The 26,504-nt window shown below is 40.0% G+C and overlaps 1 protein-coding gene across 2 annotated transcripts in view; it reads right to left on the reverse strand.

Annotated features, from left to right (window-relative positions):
• Positions 1 to 26,504, reverse strand: part of myo5b (myosin VB) — a 264,470-nt gene that overhangs the window by 159,469 nt on the left and 78,497 nt on the right. The window lies entirely within an intron of this gene.

A 26,504-nucleotide genomic window follows, 5' to 3' on the forward strand; every position in this document is an offset into this window, starting at 1 on the left:
GTTCACTGGAATTAGACAATTCTCATACTGTGCACAGAATTTAACATTTATGAATCTTCACCAGGCTCTGGTGCTTAAAAATAGACGGTTACTGCTCAGGAAGGTTCTCGCTGATTTCAGAGAGAGATTTGTTGCTTGTTGGACACCCACAAACTGATTTCCTCCAATCAGCTGCTGAAGAAACTTGCCCCTTCATGGGTTTTCCATAAGATAACCTCTTCTTCCAGGTCACCACAGAGTTCCTCTTGTTTCCCTTATTTCAGGAGAAACATGCCATTTCCTCTTGTACGGACTATAAGGGTTTTGGACAGGCTAAACTCAGAATTCACAACCTGTCTTCAAAATGGGGTTTTCAACAAGCCTGCCAGCTTGCCATGTTGCAGCCTCCAAAAGCTACTGCAGAACTGACTTCTTTCTCTCTCTTTCCAAAGAATCACATGTTTTTCTTCTCTCTGTTTGCAAAAATCACATGATCCCTCTTAAAACTGCAACCAGACAGATTGCTGGCACCGGAATCAGTTTCTCCCTGGACATCTGTTGCTTTAAAGACTATACTCTTTTTATTCCAGAACATCAGTCTAATTAACACCTACTTGTGAAGCCCGAAAAGTCACTGTGGACGCGAAGTCACTGTGGACATGAAGTCTCTGCATACCTCTTGTATTTCAAATGAGATGTCTTTTGTGAACTGTTAATGTCTGTTTGTGAAGTGACCTACACTAACCCCCCCACCAACAATCTCTCTTTTAAAAACATATTTATATATAATATAAAATATAATATAACCTGTAACATTATGAAATTACCAGAAATTTGAGGTCAGAGTGATTGAACACCTTAAAAATGATCAATTAATCAATCAGAGGGATTTAGCATTGATTTGTAAATGGCATTTTATGCCTGAGAAAACCTGACAGAACTTCTTAAAATATGTTATTAAATGCATGAACAATGAAATGATTTTGGAAGTCATTTATATGGATTACTAGAGGCATTTGTTAAAATACATCATGCAAAACTTTTAGCTAAAGATTCAGTCAAGATATTGATCTGGCTAGAATCCTGACAGACATCCTGACAGTATGGTGATATCTGGCAGGAACGACCAATAATATTTCACAGTGATCTCTGTAGTAGTCACAGCTATTCCCCTTATTTCTTAACCCTGGTGATGAGATAGAAGGGTATGTATTCAAATTTTCGCCATGAGAAAACCCAGAGTACTCTAAAGCCGATGCAAATGGAAGTCTTACTGTACAGGGGATATTCATCTATTAACTAAATAAACATAATGGTGTTAAATGGATTTCAGAGTTCACATTTGTGAGATCCTTCGCACTCAACATAAGTGCAAGGGATAGAGTATTTTCTTAATGATGTAAAGTCAAAAATATTGGAAGCTTAAAAAACTTGGAAATCCATGAACAAAGATAATCTAAAAAGTCACGACCAGGCACTAATAATCAAAAATATCGATAAAATGCCAGCTTCTATATCTGAAAGATTATCAAAATCTGTATACAATTAGGTCAAAACCTAGCACCGTGTCTTAGGAAGGAAACAAATACCCTTGGAAGGATTGCAGTGGAGATTTACCTTAATGACACCTAGACAACACAGGTTGAAACATAAAGGTGAGACTACACAGACTGATACTGTAGCTGTAATTTAGAAAATAAGTGGACGATCTTGTGGAAATGCTCAGGAGGCAACAGGGAGCTGAGAACAAATACAGTGAGTTGATTTTCTGCTCTTTGGAAAGTCTCGAGCTAGGGTGCATTCATTCAAAAATTATGTTTGGTTGCTTAGAAGAGCATAATGTGAGAATGGATGCTTTCCACTCGCATACCACTTTAAGTAATCCCTATGCCATAGGTGCTCTGTGATTAGTAAGGGATTGCTTAATGTGTTATGTGAGTGGGAATGGAAGGTTGAGAATCACTGCTCGAGACCCAATTGTTACTGAAATATTTTGCTTGAGAAAAATTGTCCTTGGCCCTTTTCCTTTGGAGTTAGGAAACCGAGCACTTAAAAAGTCAATTAGGTACGATTTAACCTTTTCTTTCCTCCCACATACCACCTCATCGGGCCGCTCTCTGCGGCTCAAAACATGGCAGAGCGATGGCTGCCTTCCCTACCCATAATCCCGCACAGAGCTGAAACTGTTCTGGGAAACTGAGCGGTTCCAGCTGCGTGGGGGATTATCGGTAGGGAAGATGGCCATTGCTCTGCCGTGTATTTATGATGGGTGGCACTATGGCACCCATCGCCCCGCCTCCATCAGCTCAGGAGGGTGCTACGAAGGGCTGCTCAATATGAATGCGACACAGGAGCACTCTTTTAGGGCTGTTCTATGAAAGGTAAGTTTTAAGTTTTTCCTTCGTACTTTCAGCCAGCCTCCAGGTGGAGGCCTGACATGAAATGGCCTGTTGTTAAATCCTGAGGATCAATAAGTGCCGGGCCAGAAGGAGAGATGCTGTTCCTCGACCTTACTTTTGGTGTAGCTGGTAGAACTACTACCTGACAGCAGCAGTAACCTTTGTTCAATTCTGACCACCTGCAATCCCTTGGGTTTCCTCTGGGTACTCTATTTTTCTAACACATCCAAAGACTTGTGGGTTGGTAGGTTAATTGACTGCTAAATTGCCCCTTCGCATGCACAATTAGTACATGGTTTTGGCACTTACTACAGGATCCAACCACCAGATGCATTTTTCCTACTCCTCCCCTCTGTGATTCCCTTGTGCACTCATCCCTCCCCACCTGTCGCACCCCCGGCACCTTCCCCTGTGCCCGCAGGAGGTGCAACACTTGCGTCCACACCTCCTCCCTCACCACGGTACAGGACCCCAAACAGGCCTTGCAAGAGAACTTATTTCTGTATCCAGTGCTCCCTTTGTGGCATTCTCTACATCAGAGAGACTGGTCACAGCGATACACTATCAATAGCTTAAAAAAACTGAATGTTACCAGATGACAGGCTTTTATTCCCATAAGACTGAACATGCACTCATGCTGCTGGCCCAATACCTTTATTAGGGAATTCGAAGGGGAGGAGTCACTGGGTTAGTCAGCAAAGAGGTAGGCCAGCCATACACACAAAGACAGTACAAATGGAACAAGTAGCATTACCGTGGTATCACTACACGAAGATTGGGAGATCGCTGAGCATCTTCTCACCATTCGCAACAACAGCATCCACCCAGTAGCCAACCATTTCATTTCCAAGTCATACTCCCACACACACATCTGTCCATGGCTTTGTTTACTATCCCACCCTGACCACCTTCAGATTAGAGGAACATTATATTCCGTCTATCCACTCTTCAGGCAGATGGCTTTAATATGGAGTTTACTGCTTCCCACTGAAACTGCTCACCTCCTCTTTCCTGTTCTTTCACTGCCCAGCCATCCCTCCTCCCCCTCATTGCTGCTCTTCCCTCCCTCCTTTCTCCACCTATCATCTCCTGCCTTTGCCACCCCCCTTTCCCCCCCCCCCCCCCCCCACCACCACTCTTTTGTTTGGATGCCTGCTGGCATCTTCTTATACTTTGATGAAGGCCTCAAGCCTGAAACATCAGTTATGTATCTTCACCTTTGCTACATAAAGCACACTGTTTTGACCTGCTGAGCTTCTCCAGCATTTTGTGTTTTTAGTACAAGTGGTTGGTTGGAATCCAGTGCCGATCTGGTGAGCTGAAGAATCTCTTGTCATGCTTCATTTTACGGCTTTTACATTGGGTTTCATTGGGACAGAACAGGAACCCACAGATAAAGTTGCCAGAATGGGAGGAGTTTGGACAAGATGTCATGCTAACTGATTTTATACATTCTTTGTCATAACATTTGGCATATAGAAAAATTCATTTTTTCCAGGCAACTCAATATTATGCAAGCAAATTTGCAGTCAGGAGACCCACATGTACTGCTGGAGACCGACTCATAAAAACTAGGCATCAGAGCCAGGATTTGAGAGGGAGCTGAGGGCAAGAAGGTCTCCTAGAGGGCTTCAGGCGCTGAAGGCTTTCTGATCGTGTCAGAGATTTCGATCGGGAGCTCAGGTTGCTGATGGATTGAACAGGGGGTTTGTATGGCTCCAAAAGGCTGCAGGAGCGCTGGAGGCAAATCCACGGACACTCAGCGACACATGAAGGAATTCTCTTCTACTTCTCTCTCGTACTGCAAGGAGTGCTCGATGACACTAATGGCAAATCATAGTCTGCCTTACAGCAGACAGAAGGCAATTTCATGTAATATTACAGATTCTGTTCCATTATTATGACAATTTAAAAAATTGAATAAATGAGGTCAGACCGACAAAATAATAGAAAAGCAGAGCATTTGCATATTCCTTTCCCTCCACAGATTCTCTTTCACCCAGTGTTTGAACAGATCCCTCCTCCTCCAGAAATGGCCTGAATGCCAAAGGAATCTAACACCCTTCCTACTACCACCATCTCTTCAGTCATGTATTTACTGTTGTTTTTCTCCTACTCATAGATATAGGAGAACTCCAGAGATTGCAACATTTCAGATCATATTTCTTAATCTCTCTCTCAATTGTTCAAAATCTGCCTGCAGAAACCTGTCTGTTTTTTTCTACCTTTTCTATTTAACTTTGCATGATCAAATTGAGGGGAGTTTTTACAACATGGTAATTGAACAGATCATACTAATTTGAACATAACAGCTCTAGGTGAGATGTCATTCTCTCTCTATTACTCAATGATCTGCTGGGTGTTTCTGGTGCTTGCAAGTGAACAAATTTTTCGTTGAAACCTCTCACAGGTTGAAAAAGGTAATTACTTCTCTGGCTGCAGCCTCTGTCACCAAGAAAATGTTCAGATCAGATACTATTCATTGTAATTTAATAAAACAGAAATGTAATATTACACAAAACTTTGTCTGCCATAAGAAAGACAAAGATTTGCCATTAGCCTTGCCTGGTGCCCATTACAGTCAGAGAAAGAGAAGCAAGAGAGTCCCACAGAGTCACCGAGTGTCCGTGGATCCCTGGATTCACCTCCAGCATTCCTGTAGCCTCTGCAGCCATACAAGGGTCCAGTTCAAACCATGGGTAACTTGAGCCAAGATCCAAACCTCCAACTCAATGAGGATGGTTTCAGCGTCCAGGGCCCTTTGGGAGTCCTTCTGGCTCTCAGCCTCAGCTCAAAATCCTGGTCCTGATATCATGAGCCAGTCTCCAGCAGTACACAGCCTGTTGTGATTCCTTTGATCTCAAGTCGACAGCAGCCTGCGTGGGTTCCTCATTTGCAAGTCGCCAACCACTCGCTGCCTTTGTATGTCCTTCAGCACAGAGCCCCTCACCAGTCCGCCACCGTGGTTACCATCTTAGGATTGTCCCTCTACTTCTCCTTCTCAATGGTGGGGGGGGGGGGGGGGGAGGGAGGGTGGGAGGGAGTGTTCTCCACATTACTGGTGCTCTGCGCCGTCCGCTGCTCCCCTGGAGTCTTCAACCCCTTATGGCTGCTGTTGAACACAGGTGGGGCCAGACCCTGCGGTCGCAAGATTTTAAATAAAACACCGTCACTTCTCACAACACAGCAGAATTTGGCAGAATCAGTCCTCTGGAAGTGCACCTGGACTTAACCAAACACAGGCTGAATGGGCAGACAGATGAGCTTTCTAGGATTTTGAGTGTTTTCTTTTTAATTTCTCCAATAATAAAAAGATGACAATGCAATAGAATCAAAAGGATTAATGCACTACAGTGTCAAACTGACACACAAGGCGGGGACCTGGAATTTTCCCACCTCATAGGAAAACATCAGTGAAAAGAATTATGGGAAAATAAATAAGATCCTGTTCCCTGGGCTTGTTAAGAGGTGTAATGTACCTTTCAGGTGAAGATTAGGCTTCAACTGCTGAGTTAAAGAGTCATTCAAAGAATAGTTAGAAAAGCACAGGACAAATCTCAAGAAACAAACAACAAATTTTTTTTAAAATCCTGCAGATGCTGGAAATCTGAAATAAAAACAGGGGCTGCAAACACTGCAGATTTGGGAGCAATTTACTTGCCTTGACCATTCACATCAGTTATAATGACTACAGTCAACATACCACTTTAGGCAAATGTGAAGCTAGCACTTGATGAGCTATTCACCTTTAGCAACAACCTTGAATCAAAGTATACATTCGTATTGCTGGGACTTCAACCAAGTCACCCTTAAGAGCATTCCACCTACATTTGACAGCATATCTCCTGCTCCACCCTGGATCCCAAAACCATGGATCATTTGTACACATTCATGAAGAATGCCTTCCTTTTCATTCCACACTTCAGTTAGTCAGTAGCTCATGCTACCGATATTCAAACTGAAGCTGTGGAGGGAGGGGCCAGAGCTTAAGCCATTCAACAATAGATCAAGAATACAGATGGCATTCTATCCCATTGCTTCAAGTTGGTAAACTGGACCATATTCAAGGATTCGGTGAACAGTTTCAATTACTTCATCAGTAATCGTATTGCGGACAGTGTGCTCAAGATGATAATGACTGCATTTCGTATCAGAAACAATGGATGAACTAGGAAGGAGATTGGCTGCTTAAGGCTAGATTAGACACATTCAAGTCAGGAGACCCAGCCATCTGCAAGAAATCCAAGTATGATCACTACAAGGCCATCAGAGAAACTAAGACATGGTACCACAACAAGCTTGAATCCCAAGAGAACATCACAGACATGACAGGAAATGCACACCATAACAGAATGCAAAGCAAAGCTGAGCACACAACCTGCAACTGCACAGCATTCCCCAACCAGTTAAACTCTTTGCATGCTAGCTTCAGACAGACCACCACATCAAGTGGAGCTGCACCCATGGTCAATGCTGCTTATGTCAGGTCAGCCTTCTGAAAGATAAACCCACGGAAAGCAACTGGTCCAGATAGAGGTGTCCAGAGAGCATGCACTGATCAATTGGCAGATATATTCAGTCTCACAATAGGCCACAATCCCCACTTACTTCAAGAAATCTACCATTACATCAATACTGAAAAAAAGTATAATAATGGGCCTAATTGACCATGGTGGATATCAAAGCCACCAGTCAATAAAGTGATTTGAGGCTGGACAAGGCTAAATTTTAGCCTACTAGCCAGCATAAACCTGGTACAATATAGATAAGCGACAGGCTAGGACATTTTCTTCCTGATGGCTGCCTGCCACCCTCTCTCAACTGATAAATGAGTGCTTCTCTATGTGGCAAGAAACATGGGCCTTTATTTAAAGGATGCATGTGCCAGAGCATGGCATTGACGAGTCCTGGTAAAACCAAAGACAATGAGAAACCAGGACAAAACACTCTCACAAAGGAGTTGGGGTGGTTGAATCAGCCAATCCTTTGGACTTCATGACAAGGGCTGCAGAGAAAAATCAGAGCAGCAGTAAGATAAATCAGCCATTTGAGCCTGCTCCAGCTTTCATTCCAATCATAGCTGGTTAGGTGAATGCTGTATTACTGCTCATCCCCCAGACTTCTTGAAGCTGTCTGCATTTAGAAATGTACCTACCACTTTCTAAATATATTAAGTCTCCAGAAGCTTCAGTGGTAGTAATTTCCATATTCACACCTCTGAATGAAGAGATTTCTCCACGTCCCAGGCCTGAATTCTGTGGCCTCTTGTTCTAGACACATCGCCAGAGGAAACTCCTGCATCCAGTCTATCAAGCCTTGGCAGAATTCTGTGTTTCTTTCTTATTGAAGTTTGCAATAATACAAAAATTAGAAATAAAATTATATACTGAAATACAAATTCCAAGAAAAATTAAAAAACATTAATTCAAACCCCTTGCCACTATATAAAGTTGGGGGTGGGGGGGAAAAAAATTATCATTTGGGTATCAAGTGGCAACAACCTGGAAATAGTCAGCACAGCACTGAAGCTTATAACAACCCTCAAACTTTAAATTGTGGTCATAGTCCATAAAAGAGCCCTATGTTTTTAGGAAATTAGTATTTGAATCTTTAATGGCATAACTAATTTTTTTCTAAACTTAAACAAGACATAATATCATTTAACCATTGTGTGTGTGTGTAGGTGGAGTGTTATCATTCTATTTAATCAAAATTGCATGTCTCGCTATCAATGAGTAAAAGATAAAATTCGGTTTGGAGTTGGGAGTCTAGAAAACGTATTCATCTTAAAATGATCCAAAAAGAGCAATTAAAGGGCAAGGTTCCAAATTAACCTTAAGAATCACCGATAATATTTGAAAAATATCTTTCCAAAATGTTTCAAAACTAGGGAAAGTCCATGTGAATCGAAGAACCCTCAGCAATTTTACATTTGTCACAGAATAAAAATGAGATAATTTAACTTTAGACGGATGTACTCTATGGACCACTTAAATTGCAAGAAGCAATGTCGTGCACAAAGGGAGGCAGCGTGTGAAAAGACCTGGAGAACACATAGGCATGGCTGATAAAGAGTATGTAATATTAATGTTATAGTGGGGTCAAGGAATGGCTATCCATGGTTTGTCTACGTACCCACTTGAAATTTATCGTAATGACAAACGATAATAACTACCAACAAATATGTTGGGCTCGCTATTGATTAGAAGCTAATGGTGGCAGGCATAGAAAAACTTTGGCAAAAAGAACAAATTAGATGCTAGATATCCTGCAACAAGTGATTCACCTCCAAACACCCCTAAACATTTCCACCATCCATAAGGCACAGCAAGAGCCTGTCCATCTACTCAGATGATCCCAGCTCCAACAACTCAACACCATCCAGACCAATTCAATCCACTTGACCGTCATCCATTGAACAGTGTAAACATTCACCACTGTCTTCACTACAATCATCCTCACAATGCAGTGCAAATACTCACTTTGGCTATCCTGTCATTTCCAAAAGCCATAATTTCTACCACCAAGTACAAGGTCACTGCACAGATACATAGCACCAAGTACAGGCACCCTTCATCCTGATGTGGAAAAATATGCCCACTCTTTCAACATTCTGGAACTCCCTGCCCAACAACATTGTCAGAGAACACTTCAACCAATGATTTAAGAGGGGCATTCGCCACCTATTTAACGGAGAACTGTGATTGGCTAGAAATGCTGGTCTTGCCAATGTTGCTGAAAAACTAATTTAATTAGAGAAATCTGGGTATTTAAGTATGCAGAATTTCATCACAGATAAGCCGATTCTGATCTCACTGAAACATGGAGTAGAGCAGAGGGGAAAATATCCTATTTGTTTACCAGTATCCCTGAGTTTTCAGTGTGGTGACCTTTGATGAGCAATTTTAAAATCAATTTACAATACAAAAATGGGCAGCACAGTGCAACTTCGTTACAGCGCCAGTGCCCAGGGTTTGAATCCAGCTATGTAAGGAGTTTGTGCGTTCTCCATGTGCCACATGGGTTTCCAGCAGGTGCTGCGGTTTCATCCCACCCTTTTTAAAAAAAAAACACATCAGGAGGTTGTAGGTTAATTGGTGTATTTCGGCGGCACAGGCATGAGGGTCAGAAGCTCCTTTGCTGTATGTTTAAGTTTACACTTCTGAATGTTTCAGTATGCAAGTACTTGATATGGTGTAAATTGGCCAAGATTGGTTACTGGAGTCATGAGAAGGAAAGTACTGCAGGCACAGCTCATCATTGTTTTTCTGCTCCAACTGACTACATTCTGAAGGGTAGCTTTCAAATGTTTTTTCTGAACACTTCCCCCCAAAAATTGCACTTTTCTATCTTTAATGTAATGAAAGATCAGAAGACATTTCACTGGGCTGTAATCAAACACATTCTGACATTGTGTCACACAGAAATATTAGAACTAAAAGAGAAAGCAGCAGACTTTATGGATCATCTTGAAATGAGGAACAATGAAACACAAAAGGGAAATCTATACCTGAACTGGAGGGGGACCAGTATTCTGCAGTTATTATTTGCGAAGGCTTAAACTGGACTGGGAGGGGGTCAGAGCAGAGATGAGGCAAATGAGAGCCAAAGAGAGCAAGTGTGGTAGGCAAAAAGGGACGAAAGACCTATGGTTTAACATGCATTTGTTGCAATGCAAGAGGCCCAACAGGCAAGGCAAACAAACACAGGGCCTGGATTAGCACAAAAAATATCTAATGGAAATATGGCTGAAAAAAGAGCAATGCTGACAATTTAATGTCCAGGATACAGATGCTACAGGCTTGATAGAGAAGCAGGTGAAGCAGGGGAAAGGGGTTGCCTTTTTGGTAAGGGAAGGCAGAACTACAGTGCTTAGAGAAGATGATCTTGAAAGAACATCCAGTGAAGGTACATGCATGGAACTTGGAAACAAGAGGGAATAGTCACTTTTATGGGCCCCCAAATGGCCAACAGAAATTTGAAGAGCAGATGTGTACAGAATAATAGTTTGAGAGATTTAATTACTCAAATATTAACAGAGGCACCTATAGTTTTAAAATAATTGTAGAGAAAGATGGAACTGATCCTCAATTGTGACAAGCTCATTTTGGTGTAGTTAGGCTGGAACATGCCGAATTTGATCAAGGCAAGCAAAGGATGGATAAAAAGTGGGAAATTTAAAAAAAGGTGAGAAAGCATGAGATCAGATACTATGTAAGCTTGTTAGGTTAAAAGGCAACTCTGGTAAAATTAAGAAGGCAACTCTGGTAAAGTTAAGAAACTGATTACGGGGGATATTTATGCTAAGGTCAGGAAAAAGGCAGATGTGTCAGGTTTGAGCAGTTCTTATCAAACAAATCTCATTGAATACAGAGGTAAAACACAAGATTCTGTTGACATGGTAGTTAAATGAAAAAATACACACTAATGCTGGAGAAACTCAGCAGATCAAACAGTGCCTATATGTAGCAAAGGTGAAGATACATCACCATGTTTAAGTGGAAAATCAGAAGCCAGAAAGAGAACAAAGGTTGTCCCTTTGCAAAATCACAATGTCTTTGCAAATGTATCGAATTCTGGCTAGACTGTGACAAGCATTCACTCATTTCTGCAGGATAAGAGGGCAAGAGGCTGGCGAGAGAGAGAATTTGTCCAATTAAAGATAAACAAAACCATCTTTGTCTGGAGCCACAGGTTTTTGAATGAATATTTTTCATCAGTCCATACACATTTTGATTTGTCCATGGTGTGGGAAAGATGACGTCTGCATTTACAAGCTGCCTGGAGATGCTCTTTTCTGGACTCTTTTGAATTATCTTTTTATGGAGGTGTCAACCAGGGAACATCAGCCTACTTGTCTGTACTGAAAAGTCGATGAAGATCTCATAAGTATTAGCCAATTTCAGTCAAATAGAGTAAGGAGAAAATATAATAGTGATGGAATGGAGGGAGAAAGGAAGACAATTCGTCAAAAAGAGAGATAAGGAAGTATTATATCTAATGGCTACAATCTGTAAAGAACAGCCTGGAGGTCCTAATGCCAGTTATTTTCAGCAATTTTCACATGGAAAGAGCAATTGTTAACGATTGTCTAACTCTGAGATGTGGTAATTTTCCACATTCAATGTGTTATCTGCTTGCATTCCTTCTGCTCCACAGGTTCTGGTACATTAGGAAACAAATTACATTTGCTGATGCATTATCATGAATGAGGCTGCTCTGACTGCACTCGTGATATTTTTTTTTTACATATATTTATTGAGCATCAAAAACAATTTCATTCACATTATACAGATGCATGTTGTTCCCCATTTTTATTAAAACAGAAAAACCAACACACAAATGTTCACACACACCCTCAGATACACACCCATCTCCTCCTCCCCTTCCCAACTCACTGACCACCTTGGTTCCTTTACTGGCAGTTTCGTCAGTATATTACTGATTGTACTGTTACGAACCGTGCATTACAGGCAGCGTTTAATTTTAAACCACTAATTTTATTTCTTACTCTTAAAATATAAACTGAGAGAGAGAGAGAGAGAGAGAGAGAGAGAGAGAGAGCCAAAACATTACAGTCCAAAATCTAGAAAGTTACTTCAGTGTTGAAACATGGGCCTTTGAAATGTGGATGCTACAGACTCATGAATTCTCCTTTCATTGCTTTTGAAAAAATGTCTGTCCACACAGGCTGTGGTCATAACACTCTTTGTCCTTTTGTAGGTGAGACTCGAACTGGATAGCCTCCACTAAGCTTCTAAGACCCTAGTCACACTTAAAATGAAGCAGTCTCTTCAAGTGACCTCTTCTGTTAGTCACAGTCAAAATAGAGCAATTTGCTTCCCTAAAAGGCCCTCCTGGCAAAGATCAATCCACCAAAAAGGCTCAGTCATTCACAGAGTATGCTTTGCTCTGAATTCCACATAAATGGCCGGCCAGAAGAGCTGCTTCAAAAAACTGCTTTCCCTCCAGCAGTCAGAATGGTTCTCCCCTTTGCAAAATCACAATGTCTTTGCAAATGTATCGAATTCTGGATAGACTGTGACTAACCTTCACTCATTTCTTCCAAAGTATCGAATTATCGCTGGGATGCGACTTGTGTTGTGGTTGTTAGAAATATTAAATGTTAACTGTGATCATTCAGACCCTCCTTACATTAATAATCCCATTTTACTAAAACAGGAGCTCATGATAGTACAACCATCTCGCTGTTAGACATTCATTCCATAAGTACTTGTAATTCATCGAAGTACCATTATAAGCCCCTTTCACACTTGCATCCCAGTAAATCGGCCGTTCAGTATCCCAGGATAGGAATGGGGGGGGGGGGTTGGCCTTTCACACTAGACTACTCCTAACCAGGACACTGAACGCTTTCACACTTGCAAGGGTTTATCCCCGGCATTTGGTTTGTTCTGCCTTTAATAGGAAGTGCCTGCAATGCAATTACCCAATCTCAACACTGGCATCTGTAGACGGCACTCCCCAGCATGAGACGATGTCATCTGATGCCGGCGTTGAGCAGATTTTGTTTTTACACTTGGCACTTTAAAGGCCGATTGGGATCTCTGGCAAGTGAGAAAGGGGCCATAGAAAACATTTCTGGTGGACCCTCTTAATGTATACTTGATTTTCTCCAGTTTAATAAAGAAACTGATGTCCTTAATCTATTATGTGATAGAAAGACACATACCACACTTCCAATGCAACAATATCAGATGATTGGCTAATAAGGATGCAAATGCTATTATCCCTTTTTGTGGAGAATTTAGTTAACAGGCAGGGTTGCAAATTAACTTTAAACCTTTTGGCTAATGTGCTCAAGATTCTGGTCTCGAACCCCTGTGTTTTGGGGCACTGGTAAAACATGTGGCTTAGATGGCAGGGGAGCCATTTGTCCTCTATTTCAGGATTAATGGCTGCCAGTTTGGATTCAGAAAAGTACTCTGTGCAGCATCTTAAATTGAATAAATCCCAACCAAGCGCAGGAAGTGGTCTGGAGGACAGTTAAGATTTCAAAAAGGGATGAACATTCCGAAGGCAGACCAAGCCATTGTTCCTCTCTCTGCAAGCGACACAAGAAGACCACTTTGAATTTTGTCCCCTCTCTCCTCTCTCTCCTCTCTCTCCCTCCCTCTCCCTCCCTCTCCCTCCCTCTCCCTCCCTCTCCCTCCCTCTCCCTCCCTCTCCCTCCCTCTCCCTCCCTCTCCCTCCCTCTCTCCAAGATCTTTTGGCTTCAGTTTACCAAACAAACTGAATTTTGTTTATGATCGTTGCTTCAGTTGAGATTGAAGTTTTGTGAGTCTTGTGTGTTTTGTGTCTAAGTTTTTCTGTGGGCTGGTTGAAAATATAACTTAGACTTTAATTACATATGTTATATTTAGGCTGGGAAATTTAATAATTTTACACTGTTATAGAAATTTGCATAGTAACCAGTGGGCATTGTTATAAAAGGGAGGATTTTGAATTAAAGTTTGAAGGTGAATTTTTGTAAATAAAGTAATTGTTCATCTTTACCCCTATGTGATGTGCCTTCTTTGTGGTTGCTGGTTTGATCTTGTAACACAAGGAATCAGTTGTGGGTGTCCAGCGAACAACACATCTCTCTGAAAACCGACAAGAACCTTATTGAGCGGTAACCATTTACCTTTTAAGCACCAAAGCCTGGGGGACTTCATAAATGTTAAATTCTGTGCACAGTACAAGAATTGCCTGCAACCAGTAAACTTGGAGGAGTGAGAATGGAGATTGGACTGTGAATCAAAGAACTTTTCTAAACTTACACACACATTACATACACGTGTGCTTAGAATTAGAAGGGGATTAGTTAAGTTAATATGATAAGTTAAAATGTGATCCTGTTTTCATGCTTAAAGATAATTAAAAGCAACTTTTGTTTAAGTAACCATTTATCTATTGCTGCTGGGTTTTGGGGTCCTCTGGGCTCGTAACACCACCAAAAAAAAAATCAACTAATATACAGCAGCATTTAAAATAAAAGTTGTTAAAATTGCTGAGAAGACAAACAACTTGTGTAGCAGCAAGGTTGAATCAGTGAAACTCATGAGAGACTGGAAAAAGATATTAAACAAACTTCCAGACAAGGCCAAAAGAAAGTGTGCTGACAGAGGTAAACTTAGCAAGTGACCACAAGTGGAAAAAAAAGGTGCCGAGTGGGTGATTGAAAATCGTCAAGATGCAAAATGTGTTTGAATTTCATGGCAAATGCTGGATGCTGCACAAGGTTCATGAGGTGATATGATTTTGCACTTTGGCAGAGATCAAAGATTTCACAAAAGCTGCCTGCTTGACTGGATGATAAAATATTACTGTTTCGTCAGTTTGTAATCAGACATCAGAAGAAGGAAGGGTACAAGTTATCATGCATTGGGAACATGAATGAAACAGCAATTACACTTTTTAAAAATATTTTCTTTTTTAAAATAAATATACATAGTAAAATCTTCAATATCACAAAATATTAAACTTTTTCATACAAAATAAAAAAAAATCCCATACCCCCACGCCCTACAAAATATAAACCCACACACCATCAGAGCTCACATTTATACATCCATAAAAAATCTATGTGGGGAAGTCACATCTGTTTATATTGTAACAGCATCTGTCGTTATCATTATTATAATTGGGCCCCTATATGGTCCAAATATGGCAGCCATGTCTTGAAAAATGTGTCATACTTGTTTTTCAGATGGTAACAATACAACTCAGATTATCCAAAATTGTATTCTTCAAAATCCGCAATTATCCGAACACATTTTAAAATTTCAGATAAATGAGGATATTTGAAACAAATCAGATATCCTCATTTATCAAAATGTTTTCGAGCCAAACTGACTGTGGACTTCAGGCTGCCGCCAGTAGTGGGGACCTCAGGCTCCCTGCGGCAGCGCAGACCTTGGGCTCCTAGCGGCAGCACGGACCTTGGGTTTCCAGGCAGGAGCAGGGCCTCAGTGGGGAGATGTTGATAATCAGCAGCTGCCAGCATTTTTTTTGGCTGAGAATTAAACATTATTTTAATGCTTAAAAAGCCTTTCCTTGTTTGTTGTTTAAACACTGTTACATGTGATTTGCTGTTGCTACTGGGCTGTTTTTTTAAAACAAAATGACCAGTTATCTGAAAAAAAACATTTATCTGACATAGACCCAGTCCCAAACATTTTGGGTAATGGGAGTTGTACTGTATGTAATTTTCTCCATAGGTATACAACTATTTATCTCTGCAGTCCATCGGGCTAGGAGTAAGGGAGAGTCAGACTTCCAAGTTATTGCAATACATTTCTTAGCTACCTTGACATTTGGAATTTAGTTAATTTGTAACTTACTTGAATAAAATTACCCAAAAGATAAAGCTTCAGGTCATCTGTGAAGGTCACCCATTTTATCCTTGTTAACATTTCTGGAATATCCTGCCATAAAAGCCTCACCTTTACACATGACCATGTAATATGTAAAAGCATTCCTTTTCAATCCCAGAGCTAAAACATATCTCCAATATTTCAGATTTTGACCTATGTAGCTTCTGTGATGCAAAATATCACTGGTGTAGGAAGATATACTGAACCAATCCATATGTCACATTAATACTATCCAAACATCAATTAGACCAACATCTTTCTAATATTACAACACCCAAGTCCGACTTCCATCTCTCCCACGACCTCTGTTAACCTGGTTTTTAAATTTTGTTCCATTTAACAAATTTGGCCCCCATCTTTCTCTCAAGAATGATCTTAGTTGGAAAAAGCACAAGAAAGTCCCATTAGCTATTCTATATTTAAGTTTTAGTTGATCAAAAGATGTAAGAGTCCCCTCTGCATAGCAGTCTTCAATGTGTCTATTCCTTAATCATACCAGGAGTTTAATATTCTATTCCCTATATTCATGGGCAAAAACACATTCTTACATAATGGAGTTGTTATATACAGAGGACATTAGGGACTATTTTATGCTAGAGCATGAACACGGCAAGACTGTAAGACCCACATCACACTGAGTGGTGAGCATGCTCATTGAGACAGTGTACCAATACATGACCAGTCCCTGATGTGAATAAAGATTTGTGCTTCTACACTTACAAGCTTCTCTTAGTGTTTTTAAGATCTCCGATGTTACATCCAAGGACATTACATGGTGGCAGCAGTGGGATTGATAGAAACCCACACCATTGTAGTGGTACACCACTGGCCTACTGCAGGAGGAAACCTCTGTACCTGCAGAAGAGCATGGGGACTAGACAACACCTGGCCGGCTGTCAATCAGCCGACCTGAATGGACCAAGCCCCACCCGGTCGGGTGTCAATCATCCTCCAGGACATAAGCCTGAGCCGGTCCTTCAAAGCCATTCTCAGAGTTTACAGCAGCTCTCCTCACAGCCGTCTCTGTGGAAGTTTACGTCGAATAAAGCCTGTTGTACAGTCTTTTGGTTTTGTGTGTTTGCTTCTGACCGACAGTGCACCACAACCATATAGAAAAAAAATCCCCCATAAACCAAAATAAACACGAAGAGAAGGAAACAAAGAAAAATCACCATTACTTGACTACCAGTGCTGGAGAAGAAAATAGCCACAGCAGCAGCCACATCATTACACCCAGTAACGGACAGGGAAGTCAACAACATCATAGAGCCTTTCAAAAAGTTCAAGCAGAAGTGCAACCTGCCATTAAAAGGTTTCCTCAGGGGAGCTACACCAGAGGAAAAGGTTAGTTACATCCTTCTTTGGACGGGGGAGCGAACACTAGACCTGTTTAGTAGCTGGGAGCTGACTGAAGAGGAAGAAAATAATGCAGATAGGACACTTGAAAAATGTTCCTCTCATCTGGAACCAAAATCCAACTATAGAATAAAATGTTATGAGTTCCAGGGATTAAAATAAGAGCCTGACAAGTCGGTCAATAATTTCATCACAAGTCTAAAGAAAATTGCTGTGAAATGCACGTTCAAAGAAATAGAGGAGAGAATAGTCGACCAACTAATCTGGGGAAGTACTCATCCCAAAGTGCAGAAATCTCTCATAGGAAAAGACAGCTTGAAACTAGCTGATGCCTTAGACACAGCTAGGGCCTTCGAGGCCACTAGGAGGCAAATGCAATCCCTCTCCATGCAGGCCACCATGCAGCACAGAGAAAGAAGGGTAGATGCCATAAAGCGCATTCAGAGAAGTTGCAGACATCCAAGAACTACAGGAGGTGTGGAAGACTACACCCCTTCGATGAATGCAAGAAATTCCCCATGTGTGGTTCGAAGTACAGGACTGTGGGAAGGTCAATCACTGCAGAAAATGTGTAGGTCTGACACGAAAAGAGAGAGAAAACAAAAATACAGAAGGAAAGTACACCATGTCGAGGGAAGTGACACCAATTCACTGACGTTCGGCATTGAAACAATATTCCTCCATGAAATGTCCAAGGAAGGGAAGGGAGAAAAAAATGTATTACATATCACGATTCAAGTAAAAAGAAAGATCGGAAAAAAACCAACAATATTCAACTTGAAAATAAAGTTGGATACAGGATCACAAAGCAACGTCCTTACACTTAGACTGTACTGTCAGATGTTCCCTGAGCACATAAAGAATGGGTACCCAGAGGAAAGCACACTAAAAGCCATAAATGTCACGCTCACAGTGACATTAAACAACTAAGAAAACTCCAAATAAAAGGCAAACATAAAGGAAAGAGCATCATATGCACATTCTTTGTGGTTGACACCAATGGACCAGCAATCCTAGACCTGAATAGTTGTCAGGAATTACAGCTAATCTCTGTGAAGAATGAGATCAGAGCGAAGAAAATGTCCAAGAGGATCAATAGCGACACCCCAATTGAGCAACGGCCTCCGATCACAAATAAGGCCGAGCTCTTGGACATGTACCCTGAATGCTTTGATGACACAATCAAGTGGTTTAGGATTTGAAGCAAGATGGAACCACATTACTATAGACCCAAATTACAAACCAATAATCCTTGCTCCATGGAAGGTGCCAATTGAGCTGAAATAAAGGCTAAAGAGGAGCTGGAAGAAATGGAAGAAAATCGAGTAATAGCAAAAGTTGTAGAGCCAACTGACTGGGTAAATTCTATAGTAGTAAAAGAAAAACCAAATGGCCACCCAAGAATATGTTTGGACCCCAAAGACTTAAACTAAGTAATCAAAAGAGGGCACTATCCAATACCAATGCTGGAAGACATCACTTCTGAACTAGCGGGATCCAAAATCTTCAGTAAGCTAGATGCCAACAACAGGTATTAGAAAGTGAAGCTGGATGAAGAATCAACACTGCTAACATTCAACACTCCATTCAAGTTCCAGCACCTACTTTTTGACCTAAAGGTGAGCCAAGACATCTCCAAGCAAAAGATAGATGAGACCTATGGGGGATGCAAGGGTGCTGTTGGCATCGCAGATGACATCTAGATCTTTGGCAGAGCCGGGAAAACCCACAATCTCCACCTACATGAGGCCATGGAGAGAACAAGAGGGGCCGACATCAAACTCAATGCAGACAAATGCATCATTACGGAGTGCCAATTCTTCAGAATGATGTACACACCTGAAGGGGTCAGGCCAAGCCCAGGGAAGGAACAGCCATTGCTGAAATAGACCACCCAAAGGACACAAAGGAACTAAGAAGCTTCCTCGGCCTGGTCCAATATACGAGTTCCTTCACCCCACACATGTCAGACCACACAGCCAACTTCAGAAAGGGGATATGGAGTTTCAGCGGTCACCATCGCATCAATGAGATTTTGACAAGCTTTAGGAAGTGATCTGTAGAGAAATAGAACTGAGCTACTACGACAGAAAAAAACTGTCACATTACAAGTAGACTCTTCCATCAGAGGCCTTGGGGCAGCATTGGTGCAGGAAGGAAAACCGATAACCTTTGCCTCAAAAGCCCTGACAACAAACAGCAGAGACCCGATATGCCAATATTGAAAGGGAGCTGTTGGCAGTCGTATATGGATGTGAAAAATTCCACAAATTCCTCTGTAGGAGACAGTTAGTGGTAGAGAGTGATCATCGCCCACTGGAACTCATCCAGAAAAAGAACCTAAGTAAGGCACCAGCCAGATTACCGAGGCTACACCTCCATCTCCAATGTTATGACTTTACCTTGAAGTACAGGCCAAGGAAGGAAATGATGCTTGCCAATGCTCTGTCATGTCTTTCCCCAAATGAAAAATACGAAATGAAAGACATGGAAATCAAGATACATCACCTCGTCAGGGTAACCAATAACAAACTAAACCTGATTAAAGTAGAAACCGCAAAGGACGAGGCGCTGCAGCTGCTCTCTCAACAGGTGATATGAATGTATATATATATAAATGTATAGATAAATATATATATATAAATGTATATATATAAATGTATATATATATAACTGTATATATGTATATAAATATATATAAAAATACATATATAAAAGCCTGTGTGTCAGTAGTCAGGTTAGTCTAATGGAAGTAAAGGATGAGAAAGCATCACGTCTCCAAGTCTTAATTGGTGAATGCATACACGACACCCTCTTTCATTGAGTGTAGTCCCATTCAAATCCAAGAGGGGCTGCCTTCCTCAAAGAAAGATGAAAGAAATCTGGCTTGTGCTGACAAATAATACTTTGTAAAATCTGGTAGCCTAAGTCTTCCTATGTTATAATTCCACATTATTTTTTCCAGTGAAATTCTCGGCACCTTATTATTCCACAGGAATTGCCCAATACAATTATTTAATAATTTACAGAAAATTTTCAGCAGAGATTGAAAAAGATATTGTAATCTTGGCATCACTTTCATTTTGACACAGTTAACCCTTCCAATAAGAGTAATCGGCAAATCTTTCCATTTCTGCAAGTCCTTGTCTTACTTTCCTAACGGAAATTTTGTAGGTTATCATAAATCACGATTCCTAAGTACTTAATGCCATCTGCTTTCCATTTGAACAGACTTCCTTTTTGATATCTTTCATAATGAAAATTCATCAATGGCATTATCTTGCTTTTATCCATATTAATTTTTTAACCTGAAACTCTTCCATATTTTTCTCATGTGGTTTGTAATTTCTCCAGAGGCTCAGTCGCATCAGATAAACATAATGGCTGATTTTCTGTTCTTCTAATCCAACTTTGGAGCCTTTAATATCCGGATTTCTCCTTATATTCTCTGCCAGTGGTTCAATCACAAGATTGAAAAGCACTGGGGACAGAGGCACCCCTGTCTATTTTGAGCACTGCTGCGTGAACAATTCAGACACCAAGTTCGTAGACTGTACAAACAGGCTTTAATCAGCTTAAACTCATGTCGTGCACACAAGGTCTCTGTACCTTCCTGGCTCCACGTCCTTAACTGGACTACCAAAGGGGCCGGCATGAATCTTTATATGGGCCGGTGATTGACAGTGGGCAGGTGGGACCCGCCTCCCAAGTTGCCAACCTACTGGTACAGTTATTGCCCCCTGCAGTAGGCCAGTAGGAGTGTTGCCGATGTCATGGTTGTATTACCACACTACTCGATCTACTCAGGGTGAAAACTGCCGATATTTGACTATGACATAATTTTGGCTTGTGGTTTATGATAAAGAGATTTTTATCCAATTTATAAATATTCTACCTATTCTAAATTTATCCTATGCTTTGAATAAGAAAGACCATTCTAAGTGGTTGAATGCCTTTTCTCCATCGAAGGAGACTTTTGTACTGGAATTCAGTTTTGATTTAGTCATATGTATTATATTGAATAGTCCACCCAGACTATTTGAAGAGAGACTTCCTTTCACAAATCCTGTTAGATCTGTATGTATCAATTTAGGTAAATATTACCCAGTCTATTAGCTATATTTTCACCAATATCTTATAATCAGCATTCAAAAGCCAGATATGATGAGGTTTTTTAATGGGTCCCTGTTTTTTTTTGGCAACGCTGTCTTAATAGCTGTTGAAAAAGTGCCCAGGAGAGTCTAAGTCTCCACTGCCCAGTCTAGCACTTCCATTACAAGAGGTATCAACAAATCATTAAATTGTCTATAGAACTCGGGCAGGAACCCATCCTCCCCCAGAGACTTATTAGCCTACAGAGTGTTCAGAGCCTTCTCAATTTCTTCTCTTGTGAAAGGGGAATCTAACTTCATCTGTTCTTTCACCTCTAATTTTGGAAGCTCAACGTTTGCTAGAAGCTCATCCATCTCATTATCATCTCCTAATAATTCTGATTTATATAGTTTTGTATAGTATTAGTTTATTCTGCCCTTTAGTAACAAGGTCAAATTGCTCTATCTCTGAAAATCAGACTTCACTTGACTTCAGTAAGAGAAGTAAACTTTTTCTTTGGAGGTTTGAAAATGTTCTTGTGATGTTTACACCAAGGTGCTTGAAACTTGATTGACTAAACTGAAAGGGCAGGTCTGATCGATCAAGTTGCAGAGCTGTTGCGTTGACAGAGTTGCATTAGCTCTTTTGAAGATTCCATTTATCACCTGAAAGAGAGCTGAAGTCCTCCAAAATGGATGAGATCCTTCTCTATGGATCTGTTGCAAACAGCAGCAGATCATCTCCATATAATGAAACTCTTTTCCAGTCCATTTCTGACTATTCCTTCAAAGGTAGGGGAAGACTGTAACATAAATGATAATGGTTCAATTGCAATGGTGAAAATAAAAGATCAGGGACATCGCAAAATAATCGGCGTGAATATTATTGGTGTGTACAGATGCTTGAGGTGCAGTGTATCGAAGACTATCCAGTGTATGGAAAACGATAAACGTTCTCAAATCCTTTTGCAAAAGATACTTGCACTCTGCACTATCAAAGGCTTTATCAGCACCTAGCGTAATCACAACTTCCAGGAACCTTGTTGAATGTTTAGAATAGATAATGTTTCAAAGTGTACGAATGTTAAAAGACAGATGCTGCTGTTTTGTGAAACCATTCTGCTCTTCAGTTATGATATTTGGCAACACTCTTTATACTCATGATTAATGGATTGGCAAAGCATCAATCATTCAAGTAGGAATCTGCCATTGAAAATAATCTTATTAGTCAGTATCTCAATATTCTTCATGTACTAATCATGACAGAATCATGCATTATTCTCCGTACGTTCAATATTTTGTATACTCTGTTTTTAATTATTATTTAAGGTAGTCATTCTTGCTCTAATAATGAACAAAGAGGTATTGCCAAGTTCTTTCAATCTTATCTGATGATTTAGTTGGTCATTAGTTAACATTAATAGCCGTAAACCACATCTCAAATCCTATTCATCCAATTTAAATGATCTATCTCTGCATGAGGATCAGAGCTCCAGAAATGGCCTTCATCTCCCTGAAGGAGTTTGATGTGGAAAGGTTGGGGGGATTGTTTGTGGAGTGCAAGGAGCCTTACCCCCCAATGAGCACAGAACCTGACAACTTTCATTTCTGGACCAGCCATTCTCAACGGGGTCCCTATTCCCACCACCCCCCCCCCCCCCCGCCCCCACCACCCCTGGGGCCACACCACATTTGTCAAAGCCTCGTTTTATTTTCACCTCACATAACATCAATGTTTTTTTATTTCATCAATAGAAGTATGGAAGAAACCTAAAGTTGACTTCTTCACAGCGAAGGGGACTCAGAACTTTGAGAAGAATCTTAAGGGGGCCATAACCACAAAAAAAATGAGAATGGCTGTTCTCAATGCATACAAGAAAGAATATACCTGCAAAGGAAGGGGGCAGAATCAATCACTGCATGATAGAAATTACTGCTGCTGAAGAGCGCACACAACCCGCCAGCTTTTTAAGTTCTAGATTCGCACAAGGAAGAATATACCTTTAAGGTAAGGGGGCAGAATGCAAATCACAAGGCATAGATTTTAACACAGCAATTTCTTGAGCAAAAGCAAAAGAAGAGTTAAAAAAAATGGAGACTGCCGACGTTGGATACATTTATATATTTAAAGGGTATCGAAATCTACTCCAGTTTTTCAATCATTAAGATTTCTCAGCAGAAACCACATGTTCAGCTGTGTGGAAAATTTCAAGCCATCACTGAACACAACCCGTAAGATTTATCTGATTCTATAACGTTATCATTCTTTTCAAAACGCAAGGCCATCTCCCAAATCCTCTCGCTTTCAGCCGTTTCCTTTCTGCCTCCAATAAAATAGAGATTTATGTCAATTTTATTGCAAAACGAAGCCTCCAGACAAATCAGAGTATCAGCTCATTATAGAGAATCGTTTTAAGCCAGTATCTCAAATGAATTCACTATGTACTTCTATTAGATAAGCTGCACTTTAAATTTAAGCTTTCTGAGCTCCATCTGTAAAACTACAGTAATCCTTAATGGATATACATCTCAAACAATGCAAGCTGTTAACTTTTTGTCTCTAGAAATTGGTAATTTGCAGCAAATCTGTGTGAAGCATTAGAAGCATTTATAACCAAGGACAATTTCAAACATCATTTATAATTAGGTCTGAAACCTTTACAAGAAAGGATAGAAAGAGAAAGCTGCAGTAGCTGCACCAGGGTATTCAGCATTGACCATCAAACAGCCTGCTGCTTTCTCTAATCTTCATATCATAACAATTACAGCTTGTAAAAACCTACGAATCTAACCACACGACCCCCCTCTACCCCTCCCCTTAATCTAAATCTACCCCCCTACTCCCCACAAAAAAATGAAAAAGGAAAGAGATGAGGAGAACAACTTCCAATCATTCATTTAGTATATACAATGTGGAGATCCAGCCACACACAACCAGTTTCAGATTTTCAAACTAAAATAATCCAAATATGGGCTCCAAATCTTTTAAAATCTATAATATTGATCTCTTAAACTATAAGTTACCTTCTCCATTGGTATGCATGACCTCATTTATGAATGCCATATTTGTAAACTAAGCTCCATCTGATCTTTTCATGAAACATCTATACATCTCCTTGCTACAGCTAAAGCCAATCTCAAAAATACCATTTGAAATGTATCTAATTTATGTAATAAAGCCATTTCAGTAAGGTTCCCAATTAACATACAACATAACATAACAACAATTACAGCACGGAAACAGGCCATTAGGCCCTTCTAGTCCGCACCGAACCAAACACTCCTCTCTAGTCCTTACCTGCACAATGACCATAACCCTCCATCTTTTTCTCATCAATATACCTGTCCAGCTTTTTCTTAAATAATAAAATTGACTCTGCCGCCACTATTTCTCCCGGAAGCTCATTCCACACCGCTACCACTCTCTGAGTAAAGAAGTTCCCCCTCATGTTACCTCTAAACCTCTGCCCCTTAACTCTTAACTTATGTCCTCTTGTTTCAATCTCTCCTACTCTTAACGGAAATAGTCTATCCGCATCCACTCTGTCGATCCTTTTCATAATCTTAAATACCTCTATCAAATCCCCTCTCAACCTTCTACGCTCCAAAGAATAAAGACCTAATCTGCCCAATCTCTCCCTGTACTCTAGATGCTTAAACCCAGGTAACATTCTGGTAAATCTTCTCTGCACTCTTTCCACTCTGTTTATATCCTTCCTATAATGAGGCAACCAGAACTGCACACAGATCTCTAAATTAGGCCGCACCAATGCCTTATACAATCTCAACATCACTTCCCAACTCCTATATTCCATGCAATGATTGATAAAGGCCAGCATACTAAAAGCCTTCTTCACCACCCTATTCACACGAGTTTCTACCTTCAGGGAACGATGTACCGTTACTCCTAAATCCTTCTGCTCTTCTGTATTCATCAATGCTCTCCCATTTACTACATATGTCCTGTTCTGATTCTTCTTACCAAAATGAAGCACCTCACACTTATCAGCATTAAATTCCATCTGCCATTTTTCAGCCCACTTTTCTAAGCAGCCCAAATCCCTCTGCAATCCTTGAAAACCTTCTTTGGGTCTAGAGAAAAATGTATTTTCAACATTTCTTGCACAGTCTCTTAATTTATTCCAAAAACCTTTAATCTTATCACATGCCTAAACTGAATGCAAAAATGTACCCTTCTGCTCATTGCATCGAAAATACAAATCTGAAGCACTCAATTTATATTGTTTCAAATGTTCAGGAGTTAGATAAATTGATGTATAAAGTTATGTTACCAACCTATACCTAATGCTAACTAACTTTGTCATAGCATCTTTATTAATCTTCCTCCATTAATCTATATCAAACTGAATCCCCAAATTTTCCTCCCATTTAAGTCATGATTTATGCCAATCCACTTTAGGCATTTTCCGTTGTAATAATTTATACATTTCTGAAATAAATCCTTTCTTTCCTCCATCTTGAATTAATACCTCAAATAATGATTCTTTAGGTAATTCCAAATGTCTCCCCAAACAATCATACAACATTGAATTAAGTTGATAATAACAAAAAAAAAGTATTATTAGGAATTTGGTATTTCTCCTTCAACCTATCAAATGATATAAAAGCGACTCACCTTATTTATTCTCATTTATTCTTATTCCTTTCTGGTTCCAATTTTTAAGAAGGTGAAAGGCAAACTCTTAATTTGCAACAAAGGAGTATATCAAGATAATCCACCTAATATTCCTACAATTTTAGTAACCTTCTCCCATATACTTATCAAATGAAACAAAACCAGAGATTTACAATTATTAACAGTTTTACTCATCCACTTATAAATAAAATGCTCTCAAATTCTATTCAATTCAATATCTAACCATGTAACTGAACTATCTAAATCAAACATTCTATTAATAACTTTCAGTTGAGCTGCTTTATAATAATTCTCAAAATTTGGTTACTGCATACCACCTAATTCATATTTCCAAGTTAATTTATGCATTGAAACATGTGTCATCTTTCCCTTCCATAAAAATGTCCTCACCACGTTTAAATCCTTAAAAATATTATTTGATATATTCTGAAAAAAATATTGTCATCTAGGAAATATATTCATTTTTATACAATTACCAATATTAACAGTAAATCCTTCCATTTATTCAAATCCTCATTTATTACTGATAATAATGATAAATAATTCAAATCTATTAATTGATTTATATTTTTTCTCACTTTAATACCTAAATACTTAATACACTTTGACCATTTAATCCTATCGCTTCATTAGTTAATTGACC

The sequence above is a fragment of the Narcine bancroftii genome, chromosome 3 (assembly GCF_036971445.1).
Source record: "Narcine bancroftii isolate sNarBan1 chromosome 3, sNarBan1.hap1, whole genome shotgun sequence".
Taxonomy (NCBI): Eukaryota; Metazoa; Chordata; class Chondrichthyes; order Torpediniformes; family Narcinidae; genus Narcine; species Narcine bancroftii.